An 8,729-nucleotide genomic window follows, 5' to 3' on the forward strand; every position below is an offset into this window, starting at 1 on the left:
GAACCGAAAAATGAACCAAGCTCTTAATATCGACTGATATATCCGTCGATATTTCGATATATGTGGCCAATTATAGTGATACAACATATTGTTTAAGCAAAATCACAAATGTCGGTCAATATGAATTTATATCTTGGCATATGTGGCCAATTATTGGGTTGTGTGCTCTGCTTCCTGTCCCTTCGAGGCAATGATTTCCTCCCGTTCCGGCATTTTCTGTTCCTCTTTGGTGCATCTACTTCCTCCTCTAGGCTATAATCTGATTCTTCTGCCCTGGAGCTGGGCTCCACGATCTTCACCCGTTTCTTCCTTTTTATCTTCTTCATCTGCTTAGTAGGCTCACTGTCAGAGCTTGGGTTGGCTCTTCTGCCCTTGGACTTCCTCTTTCTTTACGACTGCTGGGTTTCTGACGTATAATCTCTTCTTCCTTTAGCATTCCTATCCCCGTCAAACCTTTCAACACTCGTACTCGAAGCATATCTCCTTGACTTCATCTTCCTCTTTCCTTCAACATCATCGCTCTCTGAACTGGATTCAGATTCACTGTTTTCTGCGTCCTTCTTTGACTTTGTATTTGTTTTTGTTCTCCTCATGTCTTTGTCGTCTTCGCTTTCTGACATGTTGTCATGTTTTCTATGATGATTTTTTCTTATTTTATCAGTCTTGTAATGAGCTTCCTCGCTTTGAGAAAGATTCTCATCATAATTACGGTGTTTCCTTCTTATTTTCAGGCAGGGGCGGATCCAGACTTAAAATTACCCGGTGTCCATATAGAAGAACAGATGCCTACATATCAAACAATTGAATGGCCTACACACTAAGCTAATAAGTGCATGCAAATTGCACCCGGTGCCAGTGACACCGGGTAGCTATACGTAGCTTCGCCCCTGTTTTCAGGGCTTCCTTTCTATCAGCCCACTTGCTCTGCTTCCTCTTATCACGCACTGGTTCTTCAGACTCTGTTTTCTCTGATTCACTCTCCGCATGATCCATCTTACGTCTTTTGGTAAAACTTGGTGATCTACGCGCGCATAGCTCTTTTCCGGACAGATTTCCTTCCATGTTTTACAGGATAACCGGTAAATCTGCCACACAGCCCATCAGTTAAGAACATGTATACTTCACCTCAAATCGATGACCTAGAACTACGCGAATGACTTATACACCGGGACAGAGGAAGTATCTATGATTCGACTGCCTCGATCCACAAATCAAGGGCGTCAACAAAATACTAAAGGGCTTCGACTTTTGTTACTACTCTCGGCCCGTCAGATCCAGACTACGAACCTGCGAAGCTGAAGCTTGGAGGTCCGCTCCACTTCCTCCCGGCGGCGCGGTTGCAGAACAACGGCGGTGGGGGGCGTGATGCGGCACGGCGGACCTACCCAATCCAGCGGTTCCTCAAAACAAAGGCCGAGAGGCAGGGGTATGAAAGATAGACACAATGTGTTAGTGTGGTTGTAGGCTCCACTGTATCTATCGTGTGTGAATACACAAAACAAAAAATCAGTTGGTTACTGTAGATACATTGCCTACGGTACAAGATTGATTTCCACGCACGCATCACAAATTGGATCCAACGCATTTGCGGTACCCGGTAGAAACCGGTACCGCTAGTTTTTCATTTCACGGCACGGAGACGGGGGAAGGGAGGGGAGGGGGCCAGTGATCGGGGAGGGGGTGGTGCATCTCCGTGCAGCTCCGGTGCATGGCTCAAATAGCCGCGACAAAGACCAGGCAAAGGGCCAGTCAACCGCTTCAATGCGCCGCATTGAAGCGGCTGATGCCGAGAAGTCGCGTCGGCCAGCGCCGCCCTCCTTCCCTCCCTCCCTTCCTTCGGTCACATTGCGGCATCAATGCCGGCCTCCGCATGCTCTGGGCCGGCATGGATGCAGCGCGGTAAGCAGGGCATGCGTCGGAAGGAAAACCACAGGAGGGGCGGTTGATAGGTTTTGGGTGGGCTAGGGCATCAGAAGCGGGCTTGTAAGCGGTCCGGACTCCCGGAAACCTCCCCCATTCTTGTCTCCGGTTTGCGGGAGAAATCGCGTCCGAACCGCTCCGCGGACCGATACAGGTCGGTGTTAGATGACTTTCACGGCCCGGACAGCCTGTTTCGGACGGTTGCAGGAGGTTTAATTCAGTGCAATTTTTATGTAATATAAAATACCACCGAAACGTGCCGGGATTTAGTGAGAGCACTCCAAAAGGTAAGCAAAAAAGAACACTAACAAAGAGTGGTGTGAGGAGCATCTTATCATACTCGTTAGGTGTGAGTGGATGATACCAATAATGGCAAGTGTTAGGTGTGAGTGGCCATGTATGCCTGTTATATCGCACTCACACCTAGAGATAGTCACCCAGCATATGACCATTCATGATTCATGGTTGGAACGATCAAAAGTCAATCACGTGGCGATGCCCCTCTCTCTCTCACTCCTATAAGTATCGAAACCCGCAATCATCTAGAGGCATGCAGCAGCTAGCTCCAGGCTCAAGCAGATCAATGGACCAGCTCCTCGTTCTCCTCGCGCTTCTCTTGTGCGGCCTCCTGGCCGTCCTCCGGCGCAGCCGTGCTCCTCCTCCTCCGCCCTCACTCGCCATGCACAAGATCAGCGACCCAGCCGTTGCCCACCGCACGCTCGTCGAGAACGCCGACGCCTTCTCGAACCGCCCACCCTTGCGCCTGCACGTGGCCCTGGCCGGCCGGCGACGCGGCCAGCGAAACGAGAACCTCAATGTGTCAAGTTGTTGATTGAAGTTTCGGCTCCCCTAGGACTTGTCGTATGGTGGCACAATGTGTCAAGTTGCGGGCAGAGCGGCTCCTACACCCACAATGCACGACACGTATCAGGCGTATGCTTTCGGAGGCAGCGGAGACGATTACTTGGGCACTTTTGAGCGCCGAGACCCCGCGCCCTTCATGTTTCCTGTCATGCTTCAGGTTCGCAGAGGGTCGCATCCCAGGGGAGACTATAGGAAAAGATTCATGCTGGCTACCGGGCCCAATGCAAGTTGGTTCGATACGTAGCCACATGACAACCCTGGGGTACGCCACCAAAAGCTCTAGATAAAATGCCAGAGGGTTTTCTTAGGCCATAGAGGTGAACAGGTGCCTTCCAAGTTCTCAAGCTGGGTCTTCGAGAAGTCATGGAAGAAGAATCCTCAAGAAGTGCAAGCAGAATCCACAAACGTTCAAGCAAGTTCATGAAGTCCGCAGCCAATCAATCAATCCGCACAAAAAAAAACAATCCTAAATCTCCAAGAAGCAATAAAAAGTCACAAGAGTCCAAGAAGCAGTCAAGTTGTCCCAAGCAGTACGAGACTCACTGGAAAGAAGGCGGAAGGTAGATGTTCACCACCCCTCAATAAGGCATGAAGAAAAATCGCCAAGCCGTTCTCCCAAAACCATCCACCCCGAACCTACCATACCCAAGTCTCCGGGTTCATGAGGCATGCGCAGGGGGCATGGCGGGCTGTGGGGCCCCTCCGCACGATGATGGGCTAGAATATGAATTTCTGTTGCCTCTCGGAAGCATGCCGAAACACGGCGTCTTCGTACACGTACACCGAGGCTTATGCTGTTGTTGAGTTGTAATTGTCATGGTATTTCAACGATTCCCGATGACAAGTCCTTTGGTAGCCTTCTCAGATGTCACACCTATAGCTGGTGTATAACGGGAAAGCCAACATTTTAGAGACCAACCAAACCTCCTTTTTTTCCCTCTTGGTTCGCTTTGTTTTGTTGGGTGTTTCTAATTGTTGCGCTTCCCCAACGTCTTTTGCAGCCAATGAAGAGGTACTTCTCGGCTTTGCCGATGGCAACCCGACGTCGAGTCTGTACACCAACCAACAACACAGGCATCAGGGGCAACCCCGTACACCTGTGGACGTCGATGATATCCCGGCGTCAACCTGCTATGCAGACGACATCCCGGCAACCAATCATCTGCACCAACATAAACAATGGGCATGGAAAGGAGGCGCCTGAGCTCATAAGGGTGGTGCCGATGTCACTCTGGTACCCCATCTCCAACAACAATGAAGCTTGCGGGCAATATCATCCCCTCGATCATCCATAAGGCTGGTGGTGTCCCGGCATACCACCTGGCGATACACTATTCATGGTGAAGCAGAGTTGTCGATGGTCTACCGACGCCTCACCTACATCATCATATGAAGATGGGAGCAGTGCAATGCGCCAGTGCGGCTAGCATGAATCTGTGAACCCCTCCGATCTCGTCGGCTGGCACCGCAGCAGCTAGGCAGTCGCGACGAGTTCGGTAAATTCTATTTTGTTTTCAGGACAAGGCATGTAGTTTCGCCGCAGAATGAAGACGAAGTAGGGTTGTCTCGATGGCTGGCATCGTCCATTGGGCGGTCGCAATGAGCTCCCTAAAGAATGCGCGTGCAGAAGAACATACCTACAGCTACATCACCACATGAAGATCGCGGGAGCAGTGCAATACGCCAGTGCGGCTAGGATGAATCTGTGAAACCCTTTTATCTAGTCGGCTGGCACTGCAGCTGTTAGGCGGTCGCGACTAGGTTGATAAAAGCTCCCCAAAATATGGCAGGGAATTTCGCTACAGAATGGGGGCAAGCTGAGGTCACTTTGTTGATTGGCGTCATTGCTGCTACATGTCCCAACAAGTTATCAGATAAGACGAAAATGCTGAAGGATCTACCGGCACTATCTTTAAAAAAAAGTTGAACCAAGGCTGCAAGAAATTGCGCTAAATGGTTACGTATTTTCACCAAGTCGAGTTTGATCGCTCTACGCTCGAACTCAACTTGGCGAGGGGGCATTTGTTTGACGCGTTTTTGTACCAAAGAAGTTAAGTATGTTTTGTAGTACCTGATATATTTTTTTCCCGCTTCTACATGACTAACCCATTTGACTGATTTATTATTTGTACAAAGTTTTTATTATCAGGAAGGATACCCACGAAAGAGTGAATGGGCACACATGGACTAATGCATGCGTGGCTGATCTCTTGATTAGCCTTGTACGTGGTGCATGGCAAAATTGCCTACGTACTACTACATGAATACATCGAAGACCAAATATTATTGTAGAAACGTGCACCCAGGCTCTTGGGCCGATGGGATGGCAATACGTACATCAGCACAATGCGCGTCCGGCCTATTATATGCGGCGGCCGCGACGACAACTGTGCACGTACTGGCAAAACTCCACGTACAGGGATCGGCCCGGGTAGACGCGTACGTCCCAAAGTCATATCTAAATACATTCGTGCCCGCCGATCGGATCGCGCACCTCAAGAAGCGAAGATAAGCTTGAACGAAGCTGATAAGATTCGGCAAACCACTCATCTATATCTCATCCAAGAAAATCGGAACGTACGAGCGGCCGTGGCGTGGCTCCAACGCAGCCAACGCCCCGCCTCTCTCCCTATAAATACAGAGAGCAAGTCACCATTCGAGGGAGGAGGGAGAGACACCCAGGAGGAGACGCGCCCCTGCGGCAGCGTCGATGAGAGTTGGCATCTTGCCAGAGGAGATGTACATAAAAGATGTGGTGCTGCGGCAGCGCCGAGGCCGATCAGACGAGGAGAAGCGGCGGCGCCAGGAATGACGACTCGGAAACTGCCCAATCTTGGCCGGCGCGCCGGCAGTGGCAACGACGCCGTCATCATCCTCTTCCTCCTAGTACATGTGTTTTCTTTGTCATTGTTTTTCCAAGGTTCAGGGAGGGGGCGGAGCTCATGTACGCAGGACACAGCAGCGGGAAGGGGGTGCGCACGAAGAGAAGACGCGTCCGATGGCGGCAACGTCGACATGCAGATGAGCGATGTGCCTTGAGGGGTCGAAGGGCAACCATGAGTCCATGACACGCTCGTCGGGCAGCCCATGCGACCTGGTCCTGTCCGGCGGTAGCACGTGCGGCAAGGAGATCACGGAGGCCAAAGGAGTGATGCGCTCGCCGCTATGGTGGCAACACACGTCAAGACGCGAGGCCGTGGCCACCGCCGGCACCCTCGCGCGCGCACACACACGTACCCTTGCGTGTCCGGCCGGTGGCTGCGCCGGCGACAAGGAGGACGGGCAGCAAGCGGAACACGCTGGTGGCGACCGACCTGCGGATGAGCGTGTGTCAAGATACAACATGGAGTACCATCTCTCAGGTTAACTAACAATAAATATATTCCTTCATCTCTCTTGTATATCAGGCGAAGAAACACATACACGTACAAGGGTCCAGGAGCAGCACTTGAGCATGGAGGATTGCAGCAGCTCCTCCTGCGTGCCTCGTCTGGGTAGCAGGCAGGAACCCAAGAAGGCACCCTCAAGAGGACTTGAAGATGGTGGCATACATCCATCCATTAGGCCTCGCACCAGGAGGCACCAGGAGGGATCCAGAAGGAACGCCCCAGGAGGCGACCACTACCAGAATAAACCCCTATGCCTACGGCCCAGGCCGTAGGCATAGCCCTGATTCCCGTCGGGATAGGGCCGTCGGCATAATATGCGTCGGCGTATCTCGGGATGCCGTCGGCATAGATGATACGCCGACGGTGTCCGTACATCTATGCTGACGGCCAGGGCAATCGGCAAAGTTCCACACTAACGGTGGCTACCAGCGCCGCCGTCAAGTGCTGCCCATAGAGGAGACGCCACGTGGCAGGGCTATGCCTACAGCGTAGCCCTCGGCATAGATTTGAAACTATGCGTACGGCAAGGACGTAGGCATAGCCCTGCCACGTGGCGACGTCTACTAGCTCCATGGGCAGGGCTATGCCTATAGCTCGCCTGTCGGCATATATCTAAAACTATGCCTAAGGCTATGCTGTAGGCATAGGCTCAACGTGGCGTCCTCTGGTAGCTCGTGGTAGCCCTATGCCTACGGCTAAGCCGTAGGCATAGTTTCCGTTTGATTTTTTTCCTTTTTTCTGTTTGATTTCAATTCAAATTCACAGCATATATATATATATATGATGAAATAGACATACACAACATATATAAGTATCATCCTCACAACAAACACCATCACAACAATATAAGTATCATGACAAACATAACCATCATCACAAACATAAGCATCTAAAGAAGCACACAAGTCATCTAAAAGACCACAAGTCGTCCAAAAGACCATAAAAGACCACAAGTCATCTAAAGAACACAAGTTTTTATGATCACCACCACCGTCACCCAAAGGATTAAGCGCCAGGACATCCACCACCACCGCCAAGGTCGTCACCGCCAGGTCCGCCGAAGCCCAGGTCATCACTGCTAGCGGCAGCGCTACCGCCAAGACCGCCACCGCCTCCATGGGTCAGAGTGACCGGGCTCCGTGACTCGGGAGTGATGCCAAGACCAGCACCACCACCAACGGTAGATCCACCGTTTTCCTGGATGTTGAAAAGACATGTTAAGGGGATATATGATTGTGTTAAATAAACATTATGCTTTGGGTGAATAGTTTGGGATGTACTAACCGGCGAGGGGCCAGGGTTCTGTGCCAGAAACTACTCAAAAGCAAGCAGCACTGGTTGTGGTGGAGGAGATGGTGCTGGTTGCAATTGAGGAACCCTGTCGACCGCCATGCAACAACGTGCTGCATGTTAATTGACCAAGCAAACAAGAATGTTAGAAGAAATGCAAGTGCAAAATAGTAGTGAAATGAAAAGGGCCAAACTAACCGCCAATCATGCGAGAGTTGTGCTCATGAAATGCTAAAAGGCTGCGGTGATAAATATGCAATTGAATTAGTCAAACAGCAACGAAATCACAGACCAATGCCTTCGACGACTATGACTCCAAAGATATGCAACACCAGAAAGCCTGTAAATTTTACCGACAAAAAAACTTAGATCATCAAGTGTCAAAAGCTTAGATCACGGACCAATGCCTTCATAGATTTATTTACTAGATGCCTTCATAGATTTTTTAGCAAGACCATGAAGTGTCAAAAAATATTTCATCATTATTTTGTAGCAAGACCATCATGAACAAAAAACCACTCATCACGAAGATGCGACACAACAAAGAATGCTAATCCACCGTGCCAAAAGTATATATATCATCTCATCGCCGTGGAAGTATACATATCATTATATATTATATAAGTAATCTTAACATGGTAATCAAACTCGGTACATTTGTACATTGGGAGACAGCCATAATGAAAACTCCAAGCAAGTAAACTACTGTGACTAATATGAGGTCCAAATTGATCTGCAATGCAAATGCATAAGCTTTTCATCGTGTCGCTCATCCCCGCCTAGAGAAAGAACGAGTAAAATTTGGGTCTTGCCAATGCTCTCTACTCCCTTCTCCTGTGCACACACCACACCATATTTCGCTATGAACCTTTCATTACTTTTTTGTGATGAAAAACTAAAGCTGCTGTAGTGCTATTCCTTGCATTCGACATTCAGGAAGAACAAGGTAAAATATCCAAGCACTAACAGTATATATATCGAAGCACCAAATTGACTTATTATATATCCAAGAACTAACAGTATGTAAAAAAACTAAAAAAACTAACAATATGTATATATCCAAGCACTAACAGTAGGTATATATCAAATTGACTCATTATCCAAGCACTAACAGCAGGTAAAAAGCTAAAAAAAAGGAAAAAATCAGCAGCAGAGGACGCCGGAGCCGGTGCTCACCAGTAGCAGAGGGCCGGCAAGGGGGCGCCGGACCGCCGGAGCCGCGGCCACGGCCACCTCACCAGCAGCTGCGGGGCGGGAAGGGGGGGT

The sequence above is a fragment of the Triticum dicoccoides genome, chromosome 2B, assembly GCF_002162155.2.
Source record: "Triticum dicoccoides isolate Atlit2015 ecotype Zavitan chromosome 2B, WEW_v2.0, whole genome shotgun sequence".
NCBI classification, from domain to species: Eukaryota; Viridiplantae; Streptophyta; class Magnoliopsida; order Poales; family Poaceae; genus Triticum; species Triticum dicoccoides.